The sequence below is a fragment of the Pinus tabuliformis genome, chromosome 5_1, assembly GCF_031772625.1.
Source record: "Pinus tabuliformis cultivar Carrire ecotype Pingquan chromosome 5_1, CPIR1, whole genome shotgun sequence".
Taxonomy (NCBI): domain Eukaryota; kingdom Viridiplantae; phylum Streptophyta; class Pinopsida; order Pinales; family Pinaceae; genus Pinus; species Pinus tabuliformis.
Window position 1 is genome coordinate 548,623,256 of NC_142305.1, and position 11,079 is coordinate 548,634,334.

Genomic DNA, 11,079 nt, shown 5'->3' on the forward strand with positions numbered 1-11,079 from the left:
AACAATTTGTTTTCGTTCCTGAGGGGTTAGGTGTTTTGGTAACTTACCCACTGCAAGGTAATTGGCGACGTCAGCATACCAGGGTGTGCGAACGGCAATGGCAAACAGATGTTCGTCAGGGAATTGATCTTCCACGGCTGCTGCTTCACTTGATTTGGGTATTCTTGAGAGGAAGTCGGCTACAGGGTTCTCCTTGCCAGGTCGATCCTTAATTGTGATGTCAAACTCCTGCAACAGGATCAACCATCGAGTTACTCTAGCATTCATGACAGGTTTGTTTGCTAGATATTTAATAGCAGAATGATCTGTATATAACACAACAGGGTAACCTGTAATATAATGCCTAAAATTATTAACAGCATGAATTACAGCCATAAATTCCTTTCCAGTAACAGTATAATTGAGTTCGGCAGAGGATAAATTTTTGCTAATATAGTAAATAGCGTATGGCTTCTTATCCTCTTCTTGTCCTAGGACTGCACCGATTGCTGTATCTGAGGCATCCGATGAGATCTGGAATGGCAGATTCCAGTTTGGTCCTCGAAGGACTGGAGCTATTGACAGCAATTTTTTCAATTCTTTAAAAGCTTGGTCGCATTTATCTGTCCACAAAAAATCGACATTACCTGTCAGGGCATATAGAGGTGCTGCAATTCGTGAATAATGTTCTATAAAGCATCTGTAATATCCAGAAAATCCAAGGAAACTACGTACCTCTGTTTGAGTAGTGGGGGTAGGGATGAGCAAAAGAATCTGAATTTTAGCAGGGTCTACCTGGATACCAGCTGCTGAAATGTAGTGCCCTAGGATGATTCCTTCCGTCATCATCATGTAGCACTTCTCGTGGCTCAGGCAGAGTCTGGTAGCAATGCAGCGTTGTAAAACTTTTTCCAGGGTATCCAGAGCTGGATCAAATTCATCCCCATACGGTGTGAAGTCGTCCATATACACCTCAAGTCCATCGTTTATTAGATCTGCAAAAATACTGAGAATAGCCCTTTGAAATGTAGCAGGGGCGTTACATAGGCCGAAGGGTAATACACGATAGGCAAACGTTCCCCAAGAGCACGTAAAGGTAGTTTTATCCTGGTCTTCAGGGGCAATTTGGATTTGGTTATATCCACTGAAGCCATCCAAAAAGGAGAAAAATTTCTTCCCTGCTAACGTGTCCAATACTTGATCTATAAATGGGAGGGGAAAGTGATCCTTTTGTGTAGCCTTGTTTAACTCCCTGTAATCGATGCAGATTCTCCATTTTCCGTTTTTCTTTGGTACCACCACAAGGGGAGAGACCCATTTACTGTCAGAGATAGGGTAAATAAAGTTAACATCTAAGAGCTTCTGAAGTTCATCTTTCACTATCTCTTTTAGGTGCGGGTTGAGTCTCCTTTGTGGCTGACGGACAGGTCTTGCGTCTTTCTCTATATAGATGTGATGGGTGCATAATTGAGGATCAATCCCCTTCATGTCAGGGTAATCCCACACAAATGCATCTTTGTATTTTTGTAACAGATTAACAAGTTTTATCTCTTGATCTGGTGTAAGATTGGCGTTAATATTCAGAGTTTTACCAGGTTCAATTTCCACTACTTTAGTATTAGCAACAGCAGTTACTGGTATTGTCTGATCATGCGGATCTTTTAAGGGATCTTCTTCTAGCTCATTATCAAATGTTGCCTCTATCATAAGAGACTGCATATGTTTTCTAGCTTCAGTTTGACTAATAAAATTGTTAATGGCGTCGTCTTCTGTTTGATCTTTGAAATCTAACGCCTTCTGTATAGTTAATGGAGATCTAATATTGTTAGCGAGATATGATACAGGATAAGGGTTAGTTTTAATCATTGGCAGGCTTGGCTGAGCTGGAGGGTACAAAATTAAATTTTTAACATCGGGTCCTTTAGCTATAGTCATGTTTCCCTGCCGGCAGCCAATGTAGGCATCGGCAGTAGCAAGCCAGGGTCTGCCTAGGATTAACGGATGTCCATCTAGTCGGGTTTTAGGATTAATTACCAGGAAATCTGTGGGATACTCCCATGAATCTACGGAAACCATGACATCATTCAGAGTACCTTCTGGTCGAACTACAGATCGATCTGCCAATTCTAACAGAGTAGAAGTAGGTTCTACTGACGTAATGCCAAGCTTTTGGCAGGTGGAGGTTGTCAAAATGTTGATTGCAGCTCCCAGGTCGACTAGAGCGTTAGTCAGGGTTTGGCCATAGATTTGAACGGTCACAATTGGGTTCCCGGGATCTTCATATTTGGTAGGTGTCTCCTTTCCTGATAATAGGTCGGATAAAGTACCAACTACTTGGACTCTAGGATTAGTATTTGTATTCCTCCTTGATTTTTTGATGCATAATTCCTTTATGGTTTTCGCATATATAGGAATATCTTGTATAGCTTGGAGGAATGGAATCTTTATATACAGATTTTGTAATTCTCCCAGAATGTCAAAGTCTGGAGGTTGTATAGGTCGAGATATGACTAATCGTTCTGGGAAAGGAGGAGAGGATGTGCTTGCTTGCTTATTGTTTTGCTCTTTGTTTTCATCCTCCCATTATGGGGGTTGTTCTACAGGTAACTGATTTTCAATATGGACCATTTTGTCTCCCTCCATTTCTACTATTTGTCCCGATCTTAACTGAAGATCGTTGCACTCCCTTAGGTCAGACTCAATCTCTGATGTGTCGATGATTTGAATAGATTGGACTGGCCTATTATTAGGGTTGGGATTGGGTTGGGCTGGGAGTTGCGGTCTCAGATTAGACTGGGGATTTTGTGGTAAAGCTGGCAGAGTTGGTTGAGGGAGTGGTATTGATCCTGCTGGCTGATATGTCGGTCTTGGCCAGCTTGTCTGCCAGGATGAGCTTTGCGAAGTGGAAGGGGTCCACTGTGGAGGATAGGAACTATTCTGCCAATATGATGGAGGATAAGGGCAATTTGGCCAACCAAATTGGGACATCCAAGGATTTGGAGTAGGAAACATTTGAGGTGACCAATTTGAAAATGGGGGTTGGGACTGATTTTGCCACATGTTCTGCTGCTGAGTACTGAACTGCGGGGGTTGAAAAGAAGAGGAGGGGTCTGAAAACATACCTGGTTGCCTAGGCTGCCATTGGCGACGCTGGTTAACAAAATATGCTGGTTCTGACTCCTCTTCTGCTTCTTTGTATACTGCCTTCAAACCAGGCAGTGAAGGGCAGCTTTCGGTCAGGTGGTCCTTGGTACAGATAGCACATATTTGGACTGTATCCAGCGGGCATTCTTTGTGGCTGTGTTTCTTCCCGCATCGTGGGCAAAAGATGGCTAGATTCTGCTCTGCCTCGGCTTGCTTTTGTTTAGCCTGCACAATGTCAAGTTGTGTAGTTAGTGTTCCCAGGATATCAGTTTTAAAATTTTCTAGCAAATTTCCAAGTTCTACCCGTGTTACTCCCTCTGTTAATGTTCTGTTATCTCTGTGGAAGCGATCATATTCCGCTGGTTTTATCCTTGTGCTGCCTCTTGAGCTCCTGATACACAGATCAATGATATCAGCAAAATTTTCCTGATAAATGTCTCCTTTCCCCATGATGTTTAACGTTTCGATCCATTGCTCTCTCATACCTCTAATTAATGCAGTTTTCAACACGTTATCTAGAAGAGGTAGTGATGCATAAGGGGATCTCTGCAAGTTATATTGGAAACGTTCCACATATTCTTCTAAGGTTTCGTTTGGTCTGGCTGACATTTGAAAGATTTCATCTTTTAATTCCCTCGATCTACAGTAATCTTGGTATTTCTTTAAAAAGGCTTCTTTCATTTGATCCCAATTGTTAATAACCCCACCACCTAAGCCCATAAACCATCTCAACGCAGCCCCTTTTAATGTAGAGGGGAACAATTTCAGTTTCTGGGGGTCGGTGGTGTAATCGTATCCTCTACATAATACATCAAATTCGAACAAGAAGACATCCGGATCTTCTGATGTGAGGCCATGAAATGTGGGAATATGCTGGAGAGGGATGGCTTTCATGGGCGCATTTGCTGCAGAATCTACTATCGGATATTGCAATGTGGAGGTCTAGGTGTTTGGCTGGTTCTGCGCCATGGGATCGAATATATGCCAGTAATCTTCAGGAATTTCCAAGAGAGTGTTCCTTGGTTGAGGAGGGGTAGTCTTAACAGGGATTGTCTTGACACCACTCCCTTGATCAGGGATGATAATGGCCCCAACTGTCTGTGGTGAATGAATTCCTTCAACAAGGATTTTTACAGCGCTTCCCTTGTCCGGGCTATTCAAAGGCTGGTTCAATTCAATAGGGGATCTAGGTTCCTCAACTTCCCCTGTTTCTCCTTCTCCTTCACAAAGGTTACTTTGGGTCCCTTCGTGCAATGGTCCAGGAGTCAAATCCTGCTCCTCTGTTCGACTGTGCGCCTCAGCAAAGGCTTCAGATGGTGATCCCGAGGCCTGAAGGGAACTAGTAGGCTGTTTAGAATGGACTTTCTTATAACCTACTGATGGCTGAGAGTCGGCTTTCTTATAGATTTCGTCTATGAAGGTCGTTCGTCCAAGGGTCACCGGCCCCTTAGCTTTGGATGAAGGCTTTTGATCTTTTTCTAACTTTTTCTGCTTAGTCATGCACTCCAAGTAAACTGCTAAATCCTATTTAACCAGCAATTCTACTAAGAGAGCGGACGGTGGAGCAGGGCTTTTACATGCTCTTTACGCAGGTTCTTACCTTCCGTTTTTAAAATCCAACTCCCTCCTAGCAGATTTGCACACTACTCTATAAAGGACAAATGGCTATTACCCCTTCCCCGACAACGGCGCCAAAATGTAGAGCTATAACTAGGGTCTCTCACACCACCAATTATTCCACATTATTAAGTCAATCCGGGATCGTTTTGTTCTTTCAAGGAGTAACTCAATCCGAGGCTGTTCTGTCCAAGTAGTGCTCGGTAGTATAGCGTTCTAATGACTTGAAAGGAAACAAACACTAAGCTGTAACTAAACCAATTCAGGAAATGAAATCACACAAGGCAAATGATCAGTCAAGGGTACGGAACCAATAACCCTTCCCTTTAGAAACTGATAAAGAAAGAAAACCAAAGCATGGGCTTATAGGTCAGGGAGCTAGGCAGCGTCTTGCTGGGCTCACGATAGCCTTAGGCCTGCTATCACGCGAAAGCGATAAAGGCAGATTAATGAAAGTAAAATGGAACAACAATTCTTAAAATGGAACAACAGTAATGAAATGGAACAGCAGTAATGAAATGGAACAGCAGTAATGAAATGGAACAACAAACTATCATAAACAGGAAACGTCAATCATATAAAATGGAACAGCAAACCCAAATGGAATAGCAAACTCAAATGGAACAGCAAACCCCGAAGTATGTACACGGTCTATACTACTGTAGCGATCCAAGAGCAATGTATGATGCGACTATGTTTCTGAACAAAGTGATATTATCTTCAAGTCTCACAAGTACTTATTTCATATGAATCCAATAATGATAACATTCAGACCGATAACTTACTGTAGAAATGGATGCAATTCGAGTAAATTCAGTTTGTGTAATACAGAGACGTGAATTACAGAACTTATTCAGATTCAGATATTAATTAAGAAGCATAGTCTATCATATAAGAAATGTATCGGATTACTGTAATGAAAGAAATAAGCAAACCACACAAATCACCGTATGATACAACAACAAGTGACCGTCGGAGCTGGGCCCTTGGCTACGATGGTACACTGCTTAGAGTTACTTCAGATACAGAAACGAAGTGAACACCAAATCCTTTATATTGATTGCATAACAAAAGTGTAAAAAATCAGATATTACAAAAGCTCAGTGATCAAAATCGTTCTGAGTTTTTAATTATAATAACAGTCATTCCCCCCCACGCTCGATGGCGTGGTACCTTTATATAACATAACTGACGGAGATGTCTAGATACAAAAGATAAGCTTTAAAGCAGCGATCCCTCAGGATCGAAGATCCTGAGGGATTCGCTAATCATTCAGGTCTCTTGCGTTCTCCGTCACGGTATCCTGCTCTCTTTTCCTGGATTATTCGGCTCCAATTTTACTTGATCTTGTCCGCATCTGGTTCCCTGTCGACGGGGCAGCAGTTACTTTCCTTGCGCTTCTCGTTTTTACTCGATAATCCCCTATTTCCGCGTCCTTCTACATAGAAAACATCGATTATTAGTGATTGAGCTTTGTTTGTCCATTTTCACATAATTTACCAAAACCCTTATGTTTTTAGGCTCAATATGCAGAAAAGATTAGAAATAGTATTTGAAAAACCACTAGATTACTTATCAAAAAGCATACCTTCCAGGTGCTCCACACAATGTTGCATGAAAACTGCTCCCATAGCATATTCACTTGCATCGATTTGAATTTCAAATGGTTTCTTAATATCTCGAAGTGCTAGAGCTGGCGTTGTATTGATTTTTTCTTTATAAGCACCAAAGGTTTTTATGTTGCTTTCCTTTCCACTGACAGACCTACTTCACACTGGTCAAAGCATGTAATGGTGTTGTAATGAATGAGAAGTTAGCGATAGATTGTCTCCAATATTGCGTTGCTCCCAAAAAAACTCCTAACTTATGTTGGATTCTTGGGTTTAGGCCAATTTACAATATCGTTAACTTTTGAGGGATTGCTATTCAATTCACCCTCTCCTACAGTATGACCAAAATAAACCAAAAAGGTTTTTGTAAATTCATATTTAGAAATTTTCAAATACAACTTTTCCCTTTTCAATACATATAAAATTTATTTCACATGATTGACATGCTCTTCATGAGTCCTACTAAAAATCATAACATCATCTATGTAGACTATGACAAAATAATCAAGGAATGGTTGCAATACATCATTCATAACTCTCATGAATGTGGTAGGTGCATTGCAAATCCAAAATGACATAACTAAACATTCAAGGAAACTTTTTTTTTGTCTTGAAAGAAATTTTCCAAATATCATCTTCAACAATCCTTATCTGATGATAACTTCTTCTCATATCTAACTTATTAAAATAAGCAACTTACTTTAATTGATCTAGCAAATAATCAACATGAGGAAGAGGATAATGATCCCTTAGCATGATCTTATTCAAATATCATAAATCTACACACATGTGTTATCTACGATATTCCTTTGGAAGTAAAATAATATTAGACTCACAAGGTGATGTTCTAGGGCTGATGACCCCTTTGTCAAGAAACTTTTGAATTTGGTTCTTAATTTCAACATTATCCTAAACTAACATTATATACATGCCAATATTCATAAGTGGTTCATCCTACTACAACTGAATCTCATGTTGGATTCCTTCTTTTGGAGGTAATCCTTGAGGTTCCAAGAACATATTGTCATAAGTGTTCACAACATCGCTCATTTCATGCTTTAGCTTAGAATCACATCATGTAAAAGCTTTAGATTTAGCATTATGTTTAACTTCAATCATCAACAATACAAAATTATTACTAGCATTTACAAGCCCTTTCATTTGGCCAACACTAACAAGAGATAAGTTCACCTTCTTGGGATGTTCTCTAACAATATACTGAACTCCATTTAAAATATTATATTTGTTCCCATGACGATAGAATATGGATTTTTTTTATATAAATATGGACTGCCTAAAACAATCCTATAGATATCATGTGGTACAACATAAAGGTCTACCTCATTTATAAAATTAGTAGTGATGGCGAATTTGAGTTTACATTTTCTTGTCACTTTTAATTTGGCATCATCAGGTAACCAACCTGAATGGAAAGGTTTAGCATGAGGGATAGTTTCTAAATTAAGTTTCTTGACAATTTCTTCAGAGATAAGATTGACTTGAGATCCACTATCAAATAATGTATCAACCTTTGTATGTTTGTTAATCACCCTTATATGGAAGAAACCATTTATTTCTTTACCATTCTGAGATTCAATGGACTTACTACAAGAACTAGTAATTGCATCAGAAGAGATACCATTTATTCCCATGGTTGTGATTTTGGTTTCATAGCTTGAGTCAGATCCTAGATATTATTCAGTTGTAGCAGTAGTATTTTTTCCCCTTGCTAGCAAACTTATTTTATCTCAATTATGGATGTAATTTCCAATAGTGGTCTTCATCATGGCCATCTTTTGAATAGTGTTTACAGGTAAGTTTAGCTCCCTATTTCTTGACAGTGCCATTCATTTTCCCTTTTCCTTTAAACTTTCCCTTTCCTTTATATCTAGATTTGAGAGGTTTCTTGCTGGTCTCTTGAGGAACATTTTTGCCTCTCGATTCTAAATGAGTTTTCTGAACATGTACTTAATCTATATTGGTCGGATGAAACATAAGTATAGTATGTCTCAAATAAATATTTAATCCACCTATATATTTAAGGAGAATATCTTGTGAAGACAAATCAACACCCAATATTAAAGATCTCCTTCTAAATTGTTGTGTCTAACTTTGGACACTCAGACCTTTAGCTTGTCTAAAATTTTGCCAATCCATAATTTCTTTTTGCATGTAAGCTAATGGATAAAATTTTATTCTGATTGCAGTTATAAAATCATTCCAAGAAGAGATAATTTTACCACTTTTCTTCAAATCTTCTTGACTTCTAGCCTCCCACCAGATGAATTTTCTACCTTCCAAGTGAAGAGAATCAACTTGGATATTTGTGACATATCATCAATCTTTTGAATCTTGTAATAGACTTCAATTTGACGAACCCAATTATCCAACTTTTCAACATTTACTTCCCCATTGTACAATATAGGAAATTCAAACTTGACATCCAGCTTAATCAAAGGAGACTTATCATGTCCTTTTGGATATGGAGTAGGAGTAGGTCTATGGGATGAATGAGGTGAAGAAGGAGGTGAAGGAGAAGGTGAAGGTGGATTCCTTCTCCCATCACCACTAGTACCTTTTGGTTGATTATAAATTCCTGTTTGCAACCTTGTTTTCCTCTCATTTTCCAACACTTTCACCATCTTAGTCATATCTTAGAAAGCCTTTCTAAAATCTCTATCATCCTCAGACATCAAATCTGGTCCTTATCCTTCTTCATGTGCCATTACTTGTGGAGTTTTTGGCCTCCTTGAACCAATTTGAGGGTTTGGTTCTTCAAGCACTCCTCATCTTTACAATTTAGAACTTGTAATGATCGAAGAAAAACACTTGCAAAAACTATTGAACATTCACAAAAACCATGCTATGATACCAAATTGATTTGAAATTAAAATTCATTTTTTCATATAATTTTTTCCAAGCTAGTTTATGTCTTTTGGGAAATGGATAGTGAATTTAAAAGCACACAAACTAAGTTAAATTTTACAGATTTTAACAAACAACAAAGGACAATAAGAAACATCACAACACAACAAATTGATGATGAAGGTCACCCCTCATAGGCTACATCTTCAAGTCCATCTTCCAATGGTGGCCCTTTATATTATATTCTCATATGTTAAATTAAATAAACATATAAATCTCAAATTTCAAAAGTAATACTGCCATTGCATCCACAATTCCCAAAAACCGCTGTGCAAGCTCTTTGTCAGCTCAAAATGGTTGAAAAATGGCCAATATAGGCCTCCTTCACTAATTTTTTTGCAAAACACAATACAAATTCATCCCTCTATAAAGATGGCAATGAATTAGCCCACTGGCAGACTAGTAAGGCATAGAATTGGCTACCTGAAGGTCTCAGGGTCGTCCCATAAATCACACTACGTTGGGTGTTCTTTGCTGAATTATTAATTGATTTTTTTAAAACAAGATGAGTTTCCTCTGCCATTCTATCCACCCTCTTTCTTGTCATATGGCATAACAAATGATTGTGGGTTGTTGGGCATAGGCCACGCGCTTCCCAACCCCTCTCTCGGTCACCCATCACTTCATATAACTGTGGTCTGGGGTGTGGGAAGGGTGCCATTTTCCCCACTTCTTCATAAAATACTCCGGCAGTCACACTTTTGCAATGGAACCATGGGCTAGGGCACGGATAGGGTGACACGTGCTCGACCCTTTCCAGCACTATGGCACGGTCATAGGACTACAATAAAATCCGCGGTTGAGTCAATCAAGTGTGCCCACCAGCCAAAGCTTCCCCCCAACTTCCAAAACCAATTAGTTTAACATTAACCACTACCACCATTCTTAATAATAATCACAAGCGGTCTAATGGTAACATGGCGAAGTTATGATTTGAAGGTTTAGCGGTCGAATCCTATTGAGTGTTCGTCACTCAACCCAACCAATTTTGGCCTCATCTGAGGTACCACGTGGCACCTTATGATTGGGTCACGTGTCACTCTGTGATTGGCCTGTATCAAATCAACTTCAACTAATAAGAGCATCCCATTTGTCTCCTATACAACTCACCACGTGTCATGCCCTAATTGGATCCATAGTGCTCAGTTATGCTACTGACGTCAACACCACATCAGCGTACAAATTGCCACATGGCATTCATATGCTTCCTAGTAAACCCTACAGGTTGACTTTATTAGTGTTTGCAAAAAAATTTAGAACATGAAAACATCTTGATACGATGTCATATTTAACTGATTCATGCGTCGTTGGAATTAGAATGACCAAATATACAATTTGATGTCAGATTCGAGATAATTTGAGAACTTTCATTTTTTAGCATATTTTTGATCCCCTAGATCACTACCCATACATCTTACCCTTATGTCCCCTTTCCCCATTCAATACACCAGAAGATCACCCTCCCCATAAATTCATGAGAAGTGAACATTTGGAGGCATTCCTTTAACAACTGCCTCTAAAAGTTTAATTCTAATAACTTCTTTTTTGGGGGGTTGGGGGGGGGGGGGAGACGGTGGTCCAAAACTACCTCCAAAAGTTACATTGTCATGAATTTTAAGGGTGGTTTAGAGGTTATAAGTGAGTTTTTATGGTTTAGTGGATTAGGGTTTAAGGGATCAAGGGGTTAACTAATTATGACTTGGGGGTTAAAGGGATAGGAAATTTAGTAGTTATGGGTTATAGTAATGGCGCCCCTAATACCCTTATCAAAACTATTGCGGTTTCCCATCTGAATTTTTCACAT